General features: G+C 42.8%; 1 long non-coding RNA gene across 5 annotated transcripts; it reads left to right on the top strand.

Annotated features, from left to right (window-relative positions):
- The first annotated feature begins 6 nt into the window (after positions 1-6).
- LOC123080341 (uncharacterized) lies at positions 7-20,464 on the top strand. 5 transcript variants are annotated; one of them, XR_006438339.1, is made up of 6 exons: positions 7-15,072; positions 15,183-15,441; positions 15,554-15,785; positions 16,273-16,399; positions 19,424-19,514; positions 19,921-20,445. It is a non-coding gene; the product is annotated as an uncharacterized lncRNA (long non-coding RNA). The 5 variants fall into 5 exon arrangements; XR_006438338.1 differs by having other exon boundaries at positions 16,273-19,514; positions 19,921-20,464; XR_006438337.1 differs by having other exon boundaries at positions 16,273-18,344; positions 19,424-20,460.
- Positions 20,465-20,746: the final 282 nt, after the last annotated feature.

The raw sequence follows: 20,746 nt of genomic DNA, 5'->3' as shown, positions 1-20,746 counted from the left end.
GGAGAAGCTCAGATCCAGCCGCCAGAGGTGGGGTTGGGGGAAAACTGAAACTGGTTAGGGCTCTCTCTCACCCTGCTAGTAACTGTTGGCGCCCAGACTCTGTTTCCCGCCCTTCTCTTCCCGCCCAGAGCTCTGTTTCCCGCCTGAACTCCCTGCCCTGTCTAAGGCGTCTTCATTTGCCTAAGGCGGGAAGAATGGCGCCTAGGCGGACGCCTTGGACGCCCTATGGACTAAGGCGGACGCCTTAGGCATGCACGTAAGGCAAGGCCGACGCCTTGTAACCTGGGGGCGCCTTGACGCCTAGGCGTCGCTTAGGCGACGCCTTAGGGACGCCTTAAAAACAGAGGGTGATAGGTTTATTAGGAAAAAGTTAGGAAATAAATATCCTTGATGGGGGAGGCCGAACGAGAGGATAATCATGGATAGAAAGAACGAGACTCATCAAAAGTCACATCCCGAGAAATGCGCATCCATTGACCGACAGGATCCCAACACCGATAGCCCTTGTGCTCATCACTATAACCCATAGTTAAAAAAAGTGCTAGGCGTTAATTGTGTGTTTTGCCACCGCCTTGCGCTTTTCTGATCAAAGCGCATGCTTATGCACAATTATGCGCAGATTAAGTGCAGTTATGCGCTAGGCGTTTTGCTATCGCGTAGAGCCTAGGCGAACTTAAGCGCTCGCTTAGGCACACCTTTTTTAACTATGTTGTAACCCAGGAGACACATTCAACAGACCGAGTAGTTAGTTGGGTGTGTTCACGGGGGTGGAGGGGAGCAACAAGAGTGTAGCAAACACAACCAAACAAACGAAGCGATGACTAGTCACGGGAACGACCAGAAATACGCTCGAGATGAATGTCATCCTACAAAGCAAGGAAGGCTGAATGTTGATGAGGTAGGTGGAAGTAGAAACAACCTCAACCCAAAAGTGTGGTGGAAGAGAGGCAACGATCTTCAACGTATGAGCCGCCTCAAGAAGGTGACGATGCTTGCTCTCAACAACAACATTCTGAGCATCATGTCCACGCTAAGAGAACCGAGCAAGTGTGCCCTGCTCAGCAAGGAATCCGCGCAACAAACGGTAGATAAAATCACGAGTAAAATCTGCATGAAAGACACAGATAGGAGTGGAAAACAGGGTATGAGGCATTGCTGCAAACTTCTTCCAAATAGACAAGACCTCACTACAAGAAGGCATAAAATATATCCACATGTGTCGAGAGATAATATAGTAGCAATAGCCTCCTTTCGAGGCAAAGGGAGCTGGACCCCAAACATCAAGTGAACAAGATCAAAAGGATTTTGAAGTAACACAACTTGTGTTTCCTTTAGGCTAGAATGAGACTTAGCAACATCAATCATGATTAGGGAAATGGTGGATTATTGGAGCATCTGGGATTGGATTAGTAGTAAGGAAACAAGGATCTTGGAGTAGCACAACTTGTGTTTCCTTTAGGTTAAAAGATATAGCTACTTGGATTCTAGGATGGAGATAACTTTGGCACTCGGATTTATGATGTTTGGATCTAAGCTTAGTAGCTTGCATGTGCCCCATATGAATATAATCATTAATACGATACATGTGGATCTGAGTTCATTTTGGTGTCCCTCCCCAAGAATGTTATGAGTACAAGATAATCATGGGAGGATGGTTTGGATTAATTCGAAGGAAAGGTAAACAAACCTAACAGTCTAAAGACACACCTTTAGAGACATATCCAAGAAGGCCACATCGAACTAAGGATGACAAACGAGAGCCACATGAGTGACCAAGACGATGATGCCACAAAGAGTCGGTAGACGAGGAGAGGCGGAGAGACTAGGGACGGTGTCATCAGAGGTAAGGTGAAGCCAGTCAAGCTCCTAGAGGGCTTGGGAGGTATAGCGTCGAGGGCCAACAACAAGTAGAGCATTTGTGTGAGGATCCTAATCAGAACAAGAGTAAAGTCAAGAAAGACCCTAGAACCAGAATCAACAATCTAACCACCTGAAATGAGCTGCATGGGTTGAGGAACATGAGCAAAACTAGGAACATGAAAAGATGAAGTGCTAAGAGTGCCTCGACTATCGATTGTGAGGGCAGTTCCTAAGAACATGAACATGAGAATTTGGAGGTCGAATGATCGACAAACTAGAAGAATCAGACGAAGAAGCACTAGGCGGTGAAGAAGTCGGTGTCGAAGTCGTGCAATTTTTGTTCCTCGTCAATCTGGCTTGGCGTCCTTCCCTTGTATGAGGGTTATGTGTCACGGACTTGACGTCGCATCCTATGTTGCCTTGTTGCGGGCCCTTGGCCCCGGCGACAGGTAGCGTCGTGCACACATCCTGTGGGTTAGACATTGCGGTGCCGATTGCCCCTGCTCCTGCTCCGCCGATAGGTGGTGCTCGAGCGTTTGGCTATGGCGGTTCCCAGCAGGGGAAGACATGTTGTGGGATCAAGGCAGCACACAAAGCAACCTATAGCCAAGCAAATAATGCCCAACCGGACTGGCATGAAGCGGAGAGTGCACGAGGGTTGTAGGGTAAGCAGTGAAAATGTCGTCAGGAGCAGACTTCTGCCGCCGTCAGATTTTGAACCTGGAGTCGAGGGTTGAGGGGATGATGATAGGGGAAGCGAGGAAGGTAGGAAGAGGGCACTTGGACGAGAAAGGCATCATCCACCCTATGCCTGTGCGTCAGCCGCGATGGTGGACGGTTGTTGGCAGATTCGATGTCTACACGTGGATCTACTACTCGGGATGGCATGACATGGTTTTTGTGGAGTGAGGTGCCACAACTATTGTGTTGTGTGGGTGAGTTTGGAGAGATAGAAGTCGTGTTGCACTCTAGTCTAGGCATTCAATTGTACAAAGTGCAACTTATTTAGAGTTTCTGTTCTCTCAAGCTTAAGGCTTTTTCTGAACCAAACCTAGCCCAAGCAACCCAACCTAGCTATAAAAGTTCTAATAGCATGAACTTATATCGATGTGGTTAACTTATGGAATTGTAAGAGCGCCGCTTAAGCACCAACAAATTTTTCCTGGAATAAAGCCCAACATGAGATTGGGTGAGTTAATCATTTTACATCCTTAAGCCCCAACATGCGCCAAGTTGGGTGGTGCCATACGGAAGTTTTTTTAGGAGTTATGATTGGAGTCTGGTGGCGATGTAGAACTGATACTCAGGAGATAGTCAGTTTTTTGGTGGATTATGAGATTTTAGGTCTAGTTGAGCATGGTGATTATTATACTGGTGGATAAATAGATCATTAATTAATCTTGGAACAATTTGGATTTAGTTAGGTGATTGTGAGCTTGAACCAAATTTCACGATGGATAAATAACTTCAATAGTACATATAAAGATCCATAGTCCGTCAATAGAACTTGGTGGTTTATATTGGATTTAGATAACCATGAATTTGGAGTTTATCTAAACCATGGTTATGATGTTGGTGGATTGCTTTGTATTAAATTCACACTTTTGGAGATTGATGAAGTTGGAGAACTTTCGGGTGTAGTATGATCAACCTTGGATATATATCAGATATATATAGGTTAGATGAGAGTTTGCAGCATCAATCATGATTATGATAATTGGTGGATTATTGGAGCATCTGGGATTGGATTAGTAGTAAGGAAACAAGGATTTTGATGTAACACGATTTGTGTTTCCTTTATGCTAGATGGGACTTAGCAACATCAATCATGAGTATGGAAATGGTGGATTATTGGAGCATCTGGGATTGGATTAGTACTAAGGAAACAAGGATCTTGGAGTAGCACAACTTGTGTTTCTTTTAGGTTAAATGATATAGCTACTTGGATTCTAGGATGGAGATAACTTTGGCACTCGGATTTGTGATGTTTTGATCTTAGATTAGTAGCTTGCATGTGCCCCATATGGATATGATCATGAATACGATACATGTGGATCAGAGTTGTTAGATGTAGGTGATTTTGGTGTCCCTCCCCAAGAATGTTATGAGTACAAGATCGTCATGGGAGGATGGTTTGGATTAATTCGGAGGAAAGGTAACTGAACCTGTTTGCGAAGCCGACAAACCTAACAGTCTAAAGAGACACCTCTAGAGACATATCCAAGAAGGCCACATCGATTTAAGTATGACAAACGAGAGCCACATGGGTGACCAAGACGATGATGCCACAAAGAGTCGGTAGACAAGGAGAGTAGAGAGACTGGCGACGGTGTCATCAGAGGGAAGGTGAAGCCAGTCAAGCTCCTAGAGGGCCTGGTTGTTATAGCGTCGAGGGCCCACAACAAGTAGAGCATCCGTGTGAGGATCCTAATCAAAACAAGAGTTAAAGTCAAGAATGACCCAACAACCAGAGTCAACAATCTAACCACATGAAATAAGCTGCATGGGTCGAGGAACATGAGCAAAACTAGGAACACGAAAATACGAAGTGCTAAGAGTGCCTCGACTATTGACTGGGAGGGAAGTTCCTAAGAACATGAACATGAGAATTTGGGGGTCGAATGGCCGAAAATCTGGAAGAATCCCCAAGTGGTGAAACTAGAAGTGTGTGTCGAAGTCGTGCAATTTTTGTTCCTCGTCGATCTGGCTTGGCGTCCTTCCCTTGTATGCGGGTTATGTGTCACGGACTTGATGTCGCATCCTACGTTCCCTTGTTGGGGGCCCTTGGCCCCGGCGACAGGTAGCGTTGTGCACACATTCTGTGGGTTAGACATTGCAGTGCCGACTGCCCCTGCTCCTGCTCCACCGATAGGTGGTGCTGAGCATTCGGCCATGGAGGCACCCAGCAGGGGAAGACGGGTTGTGGGATCGAGGCAGCACACAAAGCAACCCATAGCCAAGCAGAAGATGCCCATGCGGACTGGCATGGAGCGGAGAGTGCACGAAGGGTGTGGGGGATGCGATGAAAATGTCGTCGGGAGCGGACTACTGTCGTCATCAGATTTTGAACCTGGAGTCGAGCGGTGAGGGGATGATGATAGGGGATGCGTGGAAGGCAGGAAGAGGGCACTTGGAGGAGAAAGTCATCATCCACCCTATGCCTGTGCGTCAGGCGCGATGGTGGACGGTTGTTAGCAAATCCGATGTATGCATGTGGATCTACTACTTGGGATGGCATGACATGGTTGTGGTGTAGTGAGGTGCCACAACTATTATGTTGTGTGGGCGAGTTTGGAAAGATAGAAGTCGTGTTGCACTCTAGTCTAGGCCTTCAACTGTACCAAGTGCAACTTATTTAGACTTTCTGCTCTCTCAAGCTTAAGCCTTTCTCTGAACCAAATCTAGCCCAAGAAACCCAACCTAACTATAAAAGTTCTGACAGCATGGACTTATATTGATGTGCTTAACTTATGGAATTGTAAGAGCACCGCTTAAGCACGAACAACTTTTGCCTGGATTAAAGCCCAACATGAGACTGTGTGAGTTAATCATTTGACATCCTTAAGCCCCAGCATGCACCAAGTTGGGTGGGTGCCATACGGAAGTTTCTTTGAGGAGTTATGATTAGAGTTTGGTGGTGATGTAGAAGTGATATTCAGGAGATAGTCAAAGTTTTTTGGTGGATTATGAGATTTTAGGTCTAGTTGAGCATAGTGATTATTATATTGGTGGATAAACAGATCTTTAATTAATCTTGGAACAATTTGGATTTAGTTAGGTGATTGTGATCTTGAACCAAATTTCACGATGGATAAATAACTTCAATAGTACATATAAAGATCCATAGTCCGTCAATAGAAGTCGGTGGTTTATATTGGATTTAGATAACAATGAATTTGGAGTTTCTTTAAATCATTGTTATGATATTGGTGGATTGCTTTGTGTTAAATTCACACTTTTGGAGATTGATGAAGTTGGAGAACTTTAGGGTGTAGTATGATCAACCTTGGATTGGATTAGGTTAGATGAGAGTTTGCAGCATCAATCATGATTATGATAATTGGTTGATTATTGGAGCATCTGGAATTGGATTAATAATAAGGAAACAAGGATTTTGAAGTAACACAACTTGTGTTTCCTTTAGGCTAGATGAGACTTAGCAACATCAATCATGATTATGAAAATGGTAGATTATTGGAGCTTTTGGGATTGGATTAGTAGTGAGGAAACAAGAATCTTGGAGTAGCACAACTTGTGTTTCCTTTAGGTTAAATGATATAGGTACTTGGATTCTAGGATGGAGATAACTTTGGCACTCGGATTTGTGATGTTTTAATCTGAGCTTAGTAGCTTGCATGTGCCCCATATGGATATGATCATGAATATGATACATGTGGATCAGAGTTGTTAGACGTAGGTCATTTGGTGTCCCTCCCCAAGAATGTTATGAGTACAAGATCATCATGGGAGGATGGTTTGGATTAATTCGGAGGAAAGGTAACTGAATCTATTTGCAAAGTCGACAAACCTAACAGGCTAAAGACACACCTCTGGAGACATATCCAAAAAGACCACATCGAACTAAGGATGACATACGAGAGCCACATGAGTGACCAAGACGATGATGCCACAAAGAGTCGGTAGACGAGGAGAGCGGAGAGACTGGCGACGGTGTCATCAGAGGGAAGGTGAAGCCAGTCAAGCTCCAAGAGGGTCTGGTTGTTATAGCGCCGAGGGCCCACAACAAGTAGAGCATCCGTGTGAGGATCCTAATTAGAACAAGGGTTAGTCAAGAATGACCCTACAACCAGAGTCAACAATCTAACCATCTGAAATGGGCTGCATGGGTCGAAGAACATGAGCAAAACTAGGAACATGAAAAGACGAAGTGCTAAGAGTGCCTCGACTATTGACTGGGAGGGAAGTTCCTAAGAACATGAACATGAGAATTTGGGGGTCGAATGGCCGACAAACTGGAAGAATCCCCAAGTGGTGAAACTAGAAGTGTGTGTCGAAGTCGTGCAATTTTTGTTCCTCGTCGATCTGGCTTGGTGTCCTTCCCTTGTATGCGGGTTATGTGTCACGGACTTGATGTCGCATCCTACGTTCCCTTGTTGGGGGCCCTTGGCCCCGGCGACAGGTAGCGTCGTGCACACATCCTGTGGGTTAGACATTGCGGTGCCGACTACCCATGCTCCTGCTCCGCCGATAGGTGGTGCTCGAGCATTCGGCCATGGAGGCACCCAGCAGGGGAAGACGGGTTGTGGGATCGAGGCAGCACACAAAGCAACCCGTAGCCAAGCAAAAGATGCCCAAGCGGACTGGCATGGAACGGAGAGTGCACGACGGGTGTGTGGGATGGAGATGAAAATGTCGTCGAGAGCGGACTACCGCCGTCGTCAGATTTTGAACCTGGAGTCGAGCGGTGAGGGGATGATGATAGGGGATGCGAGGAAGGCAGGAAGAGGGCACTTGGAGGAGAAAGTCATCATCCACCCTATGCCTGTGCGTCAGGCGCGATGGTGGACGGTTGTTAGCAAATCCGATGTATGCACGTGGATCTACTACTTGGGATGGCATGACATGGTTGTGGTGGAGTGAGGTGCCACAACTATTATGTTGTGTGGGTGAGTTTGGAGAGATAGAAGTCGTGTTGCACTCTAGTCTAGGCCTTCAACTGTACCAAATGCAACTTACTTAGAGTTTCTGCTCTCTCAAGCTTAAGCCTTTCTCTGAACCAAATCTAGCCCAAGAAACCCAACCTAGCTATAAAAGTTCTGATAGCATGTACTTATATCAATGTGCTTAACTTATGGAATTGTAAGAACACCGCTTAAGCACGAACAACTTTTGCCTGGATTAAAGCCCAACATGAGACTGTGTGAGTTAATCATTTTACATACTTAAGCCCCAACATGCACCAAGTCGGGTGGTGCCATACGGAAGTTTTATTGAGGAGTTATGATTGGAGTCTGGTGGTGATGTAGAAGTGATATTCAGGAGATAGTCAAAGTTTTTTGGTGGATTATGAGATTTTAGGTCTAGTTGAGCATGGTGATTATTATATTGGTGGATAAACAGATCTTTAATTAATCTTGGAACAATTTGGATTTAGTTAGGTGATTGTGATCTTGAACCAAATTTCACGATGGATAAAAAACTTCAATAGTACATATAAAGATCCATAGTCCGGCAATAGAAGTTGGTGGTTTATATTGGATTTAGATAACAATGAATTTGGAGTTTCTTTAAATCATTGTTATGATATTGGTGGATTGCTTTGTGTTAAATTCACACTTTTGGAGATTGATGAAGTTGGAGAACTTTAGGGTGTAGTATGATCAACCTTGGATTTGATTAGGTTAGATGAGAGTTTGCAGCATCAATCATGATTATGATAATTGGTTGATTATTGGAGCATCTGGAATTGGATTAATAATAAGGAAACAAGGATTTTGAAGTAACACAACTTGTGTTTCCTTTAGGCTAGATGAGACTTAGCAACATCAATCATGATTATGGAAATGGTAGATTATTGGAGCTTTTGGGATTGGATTAGTAGTGAGGAAACAAGAATCTTGGAGTAGCACAACTTGTGTTTCCTTTAGGTTAAATGATATAGGTACTTAGATTCTAGGATGGAGATAACTTTGGCACTCGGATTTGTGATGTTTTAATCTAAGCTTAGTAGCTTGCATGTGCCTTATATGGATATGATCATGAATACGATATATGTGGATCAGAGTTGTTAGACGTAGGTCATTTTGGTGTCCCTCCCCAAGAATGTTATTAGTACAAGATCATCGATGGTTTGGATTAATTCGGAGGAAAAGTAACTGAATCTATTTGCAAAGTTGACAAACCTGACAGTCTAAAGACACACCTCTAGAGACATATCCCAAAAGGCCACATCGAACTAAGGATGACATACGAGAGCCACATGAGTGACCAAGACGATGATGCCACAAAGAATCGGTAGACGAGGAGAGCGGAGAGACTGGCGACGGTGTCATCAGAGGGAAGGTGAAGCCAGTCAAGCTCCTAGAGGGCCTGGGAGTTATAGTGTCGAGGGCCCACAACAAGTAAAGCATCCGTGTGAGGATCCTAATCAGAACAAGAGTTAGTCAAGAATGACCCTACAACCAGAGTCAACAATCTAACCATCTGAAATGAGCTGCATGGGTCGAGGAACATGAGCAAAACTAGGAACATGAAAAGACGAAGTGCTAAGTGTGCCTCGACTATTGACTGGGAGGGAAGTTCCTAAGAACATGAACATGAGAATTTGGGGGTCGAATGGCCGACAAACTGGAAGAATCCCCAAGTGGTGAAACTAGAAGTGTGTGTCGAAGTCGTGCAATTTTTGTTCCTCGTCGATCTGGCTTGGCGTCCTTCCCTTGTATGCGGGTTATGTGTCACGGACTTGATGTCGCATCCTACGTTCCCTTGTTGGGGGCCCTTGGCCCTAGTGACAGGTAGCGTCGTGCACACATCCTGTGGGTTAGACATTGCGGTGCCGACTGCCCCTACTCCTGCTCCGCCGATAGGTGGTGCTCGAGCATTCGGCCATGGAGGCACCCAACAGGGGAAGACGGGTTGTGGGATCGAGGCAGCACACAAAGCAACCCGTAGCCAAGCAAAAGATGCCCAAGCGGACTGGCATGGAGCGGAGAGTGCACGAAGGGTGTGTGGGATGCGATGAAAATGTCGTCGGGAGCGGACTACCGCCGTCGTCTGATTTTGAACCTGGAGTCGAGCGGTGAGGGGATGATGATAGGGGATGCGAGGAAGGCAGGAAGAGGGCACTTGGAGGAGAAAGTCATCATCCACCCTATGCCTGTGCGTCAGGCGCGATGGTGGACGGTTGTTAGCAAATCCGATGTATGCACATGGATCTACTACTTGGGATGGCATGACATGGTTGTGGTGGAGTGAGGTGCCACAACTATTATGTTGTGTGGGTGAGTTTGGAGAGATAGAAGTCGTGTTGCACTCTAGTCTAGGCCTTCAACTGTACCAAATGCAACTTATTTAGAGTTTCTGCTCTCTCAAGCTTAAGCCTTTCTCTGAACCAAATCTAGCCCAAGAAACCCAACCTAGCTATAAAAGTTCTGATAGCATGTACTTGTATCAATGTGCTTAACTTATGGAATTGTAAGAGCATCGCTTAAGCACCAACAACTTTTGCCTAGAATAAAGCCCAACATGAGATTGTGTGAGTTAATCATTTTACATACTTAAGCCCCAACATGCGCCAAGTTGGGTGGTGCCATACGAAAGTTGTTTTGAGGAGTTATGATTGGAGTCTGGTGGTGATGTAAACAGATCTTTAATTAATCTTGAAACAATTTGGATTTAGTTAGGTTATTGTGATCTTGAACCAAATTTCACGATGGATAAATAACTTCAATAGTACATTTAAAGATCCATAGTCCGTCAATAGAACTTGGTGGTTCATATTGGATTTAGATAACAATGAATTTGGAGCTTATTTAAATCATGGTTATGACGTTGGTGGATTGCTTTATGTTAAATTCACACTTGTGGAGATTGATGAAGTTGGAGAACTTTAGGGTGTAGTATGGTCAACCTTGGATATATCAGATTTATATAGGTTAGATTAGAGTTTGCAGCATCAATCATGATTATGATAATTGGTGGATTATTGGAGCATCTGGGATTGGATTAGTAGCAAGGAAACAAGGCTTTTGAAGTAACACAAGTTGGGTTTCCTTTAGGCTAGATGAGACTTAGCAACATCAATCATGATTTTGAAATGTTGGATTATTGGAGCATCTGGGATTGGATTAGTAGTAAGGAAACAAGGATCTTGGAGTAGCACAACTTGTGTTTCCTTTAGGTCAAATGATATAGCTACTTGGATTCTCGGATGGAGATAACTTTGGCACTCGGATTTGTCATGTTTTGATCTATGCTTAGTAGCTAGCATGTGCCCCATATGGATATAATCATGAATACGATACATGTGGGACAGAGTTGTTAGACGTAGGTGATTTTGGTGTCCCTCCCCAAGAATGTTACGAGTACAAAATCATCATGGGAGGATGGTTTGGATTAATTCGAAGAGATGGCAATTTTGGTGGTATATGATAACCTTGTGGGAGTTGGTCTATGTGAGCCTCATAATAGTTGGTATCAGAGAAATGGTGTTTAAGTGTTATATGGCAACCTTAATTCTCGCCAAGCAACACCTGAGCTGGATATGAAGTAAGGATATGGCCCTTGGACTAACCCTTATACTCCACCTATTTGATGAACATCATGACCATGTTTATGAGTTCTTGGACAAGTTTGTGGTTATCATCATTGATGACCTCTTGGTCTATTCTCCCTCTGAGGAAGATCATAAGCAACACCTGAGAATGATTTTGGATAACTTCAAGAACCCCAGTTATATGCCAAGTTCAAGAAGTATGATATTTGGCTAAAAGAAGTAGGGTTCCGATGACATGTTTTGTCCATAGAAGGTTTGTCAATAGACCCGTCAAGGATAGAATCCGTAACCAACTGGAAGTCCAAACAAATGTGAAGTCGGAAGTTTCATCGGACTTATGAGTTATTATCGCAAATTTGTGAAGACTTTCAAGCATCACCGATGACCTAACTCTTGAAGAAAGATAAGAAGTTTGAATGAAGGCCCAAGTGTGAAGTGAGCTTTCGAGAGTTTAAGAAAAGGTTAGCCACCCTAGATATTTATACGAGTTTTGAAGTTATTGTGATGCATCTAAGCATGGACTTCGTTCCGTCTTGATGCAATAAGGAATCTTCCTAGCCTATCTATCAAGGCAACTACGTCCTCATGAAGAGACTTGCCCTACCCATGATTTGAAAATAGCAACAGTAGTGCATGCTTTAAGTATGTCTTCTTCTAGATGGGTGGATTTGATGAACCACTATGACTATGATATCTATTACCATCCTGATAAGGCCAATGTCGCAGTGGATACCCTCAGCGGGAAGTCGTGTCCCTGTTCTGCCTTGACCAAGCAGAGCAATAGTGCTACATGAAGGCTTCGAGAAGTTTGGTGTAGAGCTAGTCAATAGTGTCTATCTCACTAACTTCGAGATTAGACCCACTCTTAGGATGAATCAAGAAGTATAGAAGAAATCAATGAAATGATCAAGCATGGGAAAGCCTTGCATTCTCAGAAGACAAGCAATGTGTTCTTTGGTTTGGAGGTCGCATCTGCATACCTAACCAAGAAGGTTTGAAGAAGTGGAATCTACAAGCAGCTCGGGACACCCCTTTATTCCATCCACCTAGGGAGTACCAAGTTATACCAAGACCTCAAGAAGTTGATGGTGGAATGGAATGGAGTTAGATATAGCCGCCCTTTTGTTACCAACATCTCAGGATGCAAGCGCGGCGGGTTGCAGCTAGCCCGTACTTGCTTAAGCGGGCTCACCTGGTTTATGCGGGTTGATGCGGTGGTTTGCATAATCCCACGCTAGTTATTGCGGGTTAATGTGGCGTCCTGCATACGCCGCATGCAGCCAGCTCGTGTAATTTGGTGGAATGACTTCAGACGCAACTGAACTAACGCATGTAGCTCTTGATATTTGAGGTTCTCTCTACTCCAGATGTTCTGGTTGAGCGCCACTACTGTGAAGACCGTCAACCAAACGACAACATGGATGAAGGTTCAGGAACCGCAACTTATGTTGCGACATGCGAGTTGAGCGACACGCCGTCATCGATGAACCAGAGACCCCGGCGCATGGCTGGGCCTTACCATGTGGCGCTCTTGCTGTCTCGAAAGATGTCGGAAGCTAAGTGTGAAGCATGGTTGCATGAGTTTTTTGTAGAACAAGACAGAACGAGGAGGTTTCGCATCTTTTGCGGGATATGCGACAACCCGTCGGGCAACGCGGTCACACTCGCGTGAACTCGCATGCACAAAGTTAGCGAGATCTTTTTGCGGGGTGGACTAGCGGTTTAACTGGCAGTATTGTCCCACTTGCACCCTTACCATTGTCGAATTAAGGCCATGACTCTATCAGGGTCATAATTGACCATTGCCTAAGCTTGCCATCCTCAACCCATTACTTAACACCAAAAACATTTGCGAGCCAACTAGCAGATAACTACCTCTTCCAGATTTGAAGTCCCCACAAAGTTCCCAAGAAGGTTGTTGTATATAAAGGTACAAAGTTGACCTCCAAACCTGGAAGAGATTCCAAGAAGCTTTTAAAATCAAGTCATCCATCAAACGGGGCCTCTGCAAAGAAAACCACACATCGACCCCCACCCCTAACCAACTTACTGCGAGATCTCAATTCTTGTCGTTGCTAAAGCTATATGTCAGAAGTTATGCCATCGAGTGCCTCGGTTCAGTGAAGCAATCTGATTGAAGAGCAAGCAACTTGAAGTGAAGACTGTCGCTGAGCAATTTTTGTAAGCAACCTCACCCAGTGTTTTGTATCACATCACTTAAGATAATATAGATCAAAATTTTGGACCCAACTTTTAAAATATCGACACGGGGGAGTATATACCATCCAGTGGATTCTATACTAGCATCGTTCTTAAGGAAAGTTCTGCCCGATTGTTCAAACTGTATATGCCTAACACCAAAATACATCAAGATGCAAAGGCCGGCATCTTTAACTGTACCAAGTGCAACTTAGTCAGAGTTTCTCCTCTCTCAAGCTTAAGCCTTTCTCTAAACCAAACCTAGCCCAAGAAAACCCAGCCTAGCTATCAAGGTTGTGATAGGACAGACTTATATCAATGTGCTTAACTTACGGAATTGCAAGAGCACCGCTTGAGCACCAACAACTATTGCCTGAAATAAAGCCCAACATGAGATAGTGATTGTATGAGTCAATCATGTTACATCCTTAAGCCTGCAACACACACCTAGTTGGGTGGTGTCATACTTAAGTTGTTTTGAGGAGTTATGATTGGAAAATGAGATAGTTTGATGGTAATGTAGATGTGATCTTCAGAAGATAGTCAAAGATGTTCGGTGGATTATGAGATTTTAGGTATAGTAGGTGAGCATGGTGATTATTATATTTGTGAATAACAATATCTTTAATTAATCTTGAAACAATTTGGATTTAGTTAGGTGATTGTGAATTTGTGATTTTGAACCAAATTTCATGGTGGATTACGAGATTTTAGTTGGATTTAGTTAGGTGATTGTGATCTCGAGAAGATAGTCAAACTTGTTCGGTGGATTATGAGATATTAGGTCTAATAGGTGAGCATGATGATTATTACATCGGTGGATAAAAAGATCTTGAACTAATCTTTGAAAAATTTGAATTTAGTTTGTGAGATTGTGATCTTGGACCAAATTTCATGGAGAATTATGAGATTTTAGGTGGATTTAATTTGGTGATTGTGATCTTCAGAAGATAGTCAAAGATGTTTAGTGGATTATAAGATTTTAGGTCTGGTAGGCGAGGATGATGATTATTATATTAGTGGATAAATAGATTTTCAATTAATCTTGGACAATTTGGATTTAGCTAGGTAATTGTGATTTTGACCCAAATTTCACGGTAGATTATGAGATTTCAGGTGGACTTTAGTTGATATGACTTTTGAGGAGGTAGTCAAAGATGTTCGGTCGATTATGAGATTTTAGGTCTAGTAGGTGAACATGATGATTATTGCATTGGTGCATAAATAGATCTTTAATTAATCTTGAAGCGGCAGGAAGCACAATCCCACAATAGGCGCTTAACACCAAGATTCATGGGATAGAAACATACCCCGTATCAACACTATTCCAAAAAGACCGCCACACTTTGGCCTATGACTTTTAAGCAGTATGAGGTGCTGAAACAGAACCCATTCTGGTGTGACATGATGGAAAGCTATGGAGTCTGAACAACTACAGAACTGACGTCATCCAAGCACTTGGTGGTGTGGAAGGTATCCTGGAACATGCCTTATTTAAGGGAACATACTACTGTATTTCCCTACTTGGGAGGGTTTGTTTTGGGAGAAGGCTTCAGGTTTGAGGAATCAATCAAGTACAAAAAGCTGACAAATGCACAGCGTTCTCAGCTTAATCAAATCCCCAACAAAAGATTTACCCTCTGGTGGTCGCCAACCATGCATTAATCGTGCACACGTATATGTTAGTTTCCACTTTTCAGGTTCAGCTAGAATATTAACTGGTTCCCCGGCCCGGGTCAAAGCCCCTCCTCCAGCAAGCAATGAACAAGATCATGAAGGTAATAATCATGCTAACTGTAGAAAATCTAGCATTATGGCAATATCTCTGTTGTAGTAAAAGAATCTTTATTTAATAAATGACATGCTTGTTTATTTTCTCTTTTGACAGTCAAATCCTGCTCTGTATGTGCTGAGGGAGAGAATCAGAAAGGGTCTAAAGTCGTATTCATCTGAACCCACCGAGCCATATCTGTCTTCACAGAACTACGGAGAGATATTCAGTAATCAAATCATACGGTTTGTGGATGACATAAATGTCTATCGAGTTACCATTCACAAAACCTTCGAGGGTAACCTGACGACCAAACCAATCAATGGTGCCATCTTTATTTTCAATCCAAGAACTGGTCAACCAACTATTTCTGAAGGTTTGTTCCCTTTCTTTTGCTTTTAGCTCTAGTTTTCTTGCAATTATGGCATAACTGCGAAGCATCACAACTTGGAAGACTGGCCTAAATTAAAATGGTTTATAATCTGCAGGTCATCCACACAAGTGTATGGGCTGGACAAAAGCGTCTAGTTTCTCAGCATAGTAATCGCACCAGTTTTCCTCATTCTTAGATTTAACTGAATTTGCATATGCATTCCGCCACAGCATGGAACTCACCGGCCAGATGGTGACTTTGCCAGCGAATCTCCCAGAGCATGAGTTCCTTGCTGACTTGGATCCATTGGGACCTAGTCGAATGAAGCTCCTCAGCTATCACCTCAGGTTTGTCTCACTACCATTTTCTATCTTCAAACCCAACCTTGTGATTCTTATCCAAAATAAAAATTATACAAGTAGCTGAATTTCAGTGCACAATTCTGTAACGCCTGATCAAGCAGATTTATGTCTTTCCATGAGCGGCTAACTGTATCTCCTGGGACATTTGAATTCTGAATGTGAATATTGAAATGCATTCTATACAAAATTCAGTCTTTCCAACTCACACTGCACTGTACATACAAATTTATTACTGTTGCTTCTTTTGTTAATTGCACATTTTACAAGTGATTTTTTTCCCGGGTAGTTTCAGTGTCGAAATTGTTGATTCTGTTGTTTTTGGGAAATTCTGGTAGTATATCCTTTTTTGCCTGTGAGCCATTGTCTCTACTGATGTTGTTTCTTTCTTGCCACATTCTGTTACGGAGTGCTTTTTTTGGGTATGATCCAGAGTCTCATATACTGAACTGTTCGTTCTGTTGTTCCTTTGCAGGATTTGACATGACATGCTAATATTTTGGAGAAAAACAAGCAGTGGGATGGTAAGAAGTGCATCATTTTGACCTGTCGGCGAACATCTTGGGTCAGTGGTTATGTTCGGGAGAAGAAAACCTATCGTGGTTAGTGGTCATTACTTGTCAAACTGTATCATTAGCGTCAAGTTGATGTTTCGCTTGGTGTTATCATCCTCGTCTAGTTGATGCTTTGTGATTTGAGCTTTTTTAATGAAGCTTAATGTGTTATTTCATCTGGTTGCTCTTCTTCTTAAGATTGGATTACTTGCAGATTTCTTTTTAGCTGGATTAAGTTTACTATGTCAGTCAGTGTTTTGTTACATATTTCCGTCAGTCAGTTCTGTGCCTGAGACCAAATCAGTTGTTCTGGGCCTGGTCAAACCGCTATTGCTTCAGCCAGTTCTGGGATGGTGACGCCTTGAAGAGTGTGGTCAAAGCAAGCCAGGACATCACCCTCATGGCCACGTAATCACCACCCCCACGCCCATCATTTGATCATCAATGAAGCACTGCGGCATCAGCATTAATTTTAACCATCTTGGCACTGACGATGATGCCTCACACCTAGAGAAACTGTGAAATAAGAATAATATCAGTAAGTGTAACTGTCCCTTGAGAACTTGGAATAAGTGATCATACTAAGAATTATATCAGTAAGTGTAACTGTCCTGAAGATGATAAGTGTTGCACTGCCCCTCAGTTATTGTTTCTGTTTCCGTGGAGCAACGGTCATATAATATTTGGAGACCTGACGTCACCGGCACGTCTCATATGATCGGATATTCTTATGGCCGTGCACCAAGCCTGTGTGTGAACAGAACATTTGTCTGACCATCTCGCTTCGCTTGCTCAGAGACACGGATATTCTCATGTTCATGCAGTCAGGCCACAGAGACACGATATTCTCATGTTCATGCAGTCAGGCCACCAACGGCAGCGAGTGTGTACATTTGTCTTTAGACCAGTATGAACTACTCGGGTAGATGGCTGCATGGCAGCGCTGGACACTCTGGGTACTCTATTGTTCTTGTTCATCTTTAAGAATGCACTGATATATTCAATGTTCTCTAATTACTGTCAGAAATATCTATTGTTAGCGTGGCAAGAAACAGAAGAAAACGAATAAGTAGGAATGTATGATACAAATTTCTGAGCATACATTCTATGATAGGAATTTTATGATGTGGTCTCTATAGGTATCGACTTTGTGTTTCGCCGTTTCTAGGTTAAGATATTTGTGTGACATACTGACATCAAGCCTTAGCAGTACATTTCTAATGCTGTTTTGGCCTGAATCATCAATTCTGTTGACGTACTTACAGTATTTGTGTGGGATTATAATATCTGAAGCTCTGGACATGTGCAGAAAAAGGAGGCACCTGCTTGGCAAGAAAGTCTAAATTCAGAATATATGGCTGGACTACTTGAACCTTTTGCATAATTTTTTACTGGCAGTAGTTCAACAATTTACAGTTAGCATTTTAAGAAAGAGTATTTGCATGTGTGCATCTTCAGCCCTGTTTCTTCTCTTTTATGTCAATGCAATATGTTACAATTTTAAATGAGGCAATTGACGCATGCTTTCGGGAGCGACTAGTATAGAAAATGGCCCTCCGGTACAAGAATAGAAAAATCGAAGCTGGGCCATTGGATTGAGGATGGATGGCACAGATTCTGCTGGAGGATGTGTACAGACAAATCCATGCTTCTGTGCAAAAAGGACCTTCGTCTCCGTTGAATTTGCTTCCTACATTCTGTGCCATCAAACGAGAGCCACACCCCTATTTCATCTCCCAACTGCTTCCCGACGGTGGAGGCACTCCAGCTCCGGCGTCACAGCGGCATGATCTCGGCGGTGACCATGGGTGGCGACTGCGACGACCCGTCGACCCCGTCCCTAGGGTTCTTGGTCTTGGCCTTGATAATTTCTAGGGTTCATGGTCTGGTGGGAAGATTGAATTATTGGCCTTAATTGTGAATATAAATGAGCTCACATGGCGGTCAGATCCCTATTCTAGGATCCGATCTCTCCTCTCTGAAATCAACAAAGGTATGACGAACAAGGGGGAAACTAGCTGTCAGATCCCTGTCTTAGTAGTTGTAAACAATTGTGTGGATTAATTTATCAAATGCTTTTACCCTGAGCTTGAACTACAGGGTTGCAATGTTTTGGCATCAACACTTGTTAAAATATTAGCAGGGCAATAGCATCAAATTAAGCATATATTCTGAGATGGTCTTCATATACATGCCATATTGCTGTAAATTAGTTAGGTCTGTTGGTGGATGATAGAAGTAGGGAAAATGACTGAGTTTGGTACTTTGATATGATGGAGTGACCACAACTTACATTTGGCATTTTGGCTGACTAATGACGAAATGGTAGTGACCCGAACGATTTCTGTGCAAATTAGTGATAGAAGAGATGAAACTTATAGGCCCAGAAACAATTAATCATACAGCATCGATGTTCTGAACAGAAATATGTGTACTTGGTCTCAAGATGAATATTCTGAACAGAAATGTTGTGTGTTGAACACCTTTCTTATTTGGTCACTCCATTTTTGTTCTACAAACAAAATTAAGCTGAATGTATATCATAATAGCATTGTCCTGAGATGGGATAACTAGAGCTTGGGGTTACGGGTTTCCTGATAAGTAATGCTGCATGTGTACTAGTTAATCAGTTATCAGTCACTCCATTTTGTTAACAAATCTCATTCTTAGATGGGGATATCCGAAGTCTAATTTGTGTTCTCTTTTGGTCACGGCGAAATGCGAGTCTGCATATTGTACATTAAGAATAAATAGAATGTAGCAAGAAGTCAATCCAGTCCTTTAATTTTCTCTCAAAAGAACAGTAAAAAACATTTGCCAATATGCGGTCTTCTGTTGTTTCTTATGCATTATGTGCTTTGTAGATACTAGCTGCCCTATAGGCATCAAATATACTGGTTGTACTACAGTCAGAACTAAAATGTTTGGGAGAAATGTCAAGTTGTATATTTTGTAAACCTAAACTTTTGGTCTAGCTTTTCTGTTCTGAAACCTAAATAACAGGGTGATTTGGCATTGTTGCCGCTTGCATGCACATGGTCGTGTTTCCTAATTCTCCTATTTCCTGTCCAGAGGGTTTCAGAATAATTGATCCATCCATGACGTACGCAACATTGGCGAGATGAGAGAGCCGTTTGTTCAGCACGGGAGAAGCTCGACCAAGGTGAATAATATAAGTTGTACAACAATAATGGCTGCAGTCTCTTTTCCTGAAATTTGACTAATAAGAAGTTCATGCCGTGGTGTTTGATTTGGATATTATTTTTCTGAATGACGAACAACTGTATTTGATAGTTCTGAATTTGGAATTTTTTAGTTGATTGTGCTTCAGTACATAGATTGAGTACATATATATATCATATGTGAGATTATATACGTGGAGATTAAATCCTCCTCTAGCAAGGATTAACTGAATGGTTCAAAGCTGACAAGGATTTGCTCCCATAGATGAACTAATCCCTGCAGCCTGTTGTGGGTGATCACCCAAACCCAGCAGAGACCTGCAACTGAACAGAGCCGTAGGAAGTGATATCTTTCTTGACAAGATTTTCTTGATTACATGTACAAAGAGGGGGGAAGGAAGATTGTCTTTGAATGATTTGAGGGCCATGTGAGGAAGAAATTTTTGATAGGTGTTAGCTCTCTGTTGTATAACTGAATGGTCACCAGTGGACAGTACCATGTATGCATTCGACCTCAAGGTGCAATCCTGGTCTGCTCTCGACTCGGCGGGCTAGGTTCCCCTGCCGCTCTACGATCGGCATCGGCGGCACGGTGTTTGTGTTCGGCGTCCGCGTCAAGGATCACAAAGCTCTACGAGCTCTGCTTCGACACGACCACCAACATGACCTGTTCTTGTACCAAAAACGACCCATCTTATGTATCAATTGATATTTATGTATGTCTGTTGTGTTGTGTTCTGGTAGGGGTGTTCCAGATGTTTAGTTCTTTTTTTTTTTTTGAAATGTCCAGATGTTTAGTTCTGATTGAAGAGGCTGGCTTAATTTTGTCATGTACTAAAATATTTGTGATGAGGATTTGTTGTCGTTGATGTTGTGTACTCAAATTTTGTGATAAGTATTAACATACCTCTTTGCCCAACTTTCTTGCATAATTAGTGGTGTCCAATAGTGTATTTAAATATGTGCGGCTTTTATGAGATTAGGCATTACTGTTGTGTAGAATTGAAATCTTGAAGGACGTAACGAATGGAAAGAAATAGATATGGTGGTTATTGTAGACGTGTGTGACATATCTAACTTTACCAGGGGGTTTTCTTGAAATGTACGTTTAAGTAGACTGAGATCCCTCGAGGGAAATCTGTGCCATCCACCTTCAATCCAATGGCCCAGCTTTGATTTTTCTATTTTTGCACCAAAGGGACATTTTCTATAC

This window comes from Triticum aestivum, chromosome 3D, assembly GCF_018294505.1.
Source record: "Triticum aestivum cultivar Chinese Spring chromosome 3D, IWGSC CS RefSeq v2.1, whole genome shotgun sequence".
Lineage (NCBI taxonomy): Eukaryota > Viridiplantae > Streptophyta > Magnoliopsida > Poales > Poaceae > Triticum > Triticum aestivum.
This window is presented reverse-complemented; position numbering and strand designations above follow the sequence as displayed.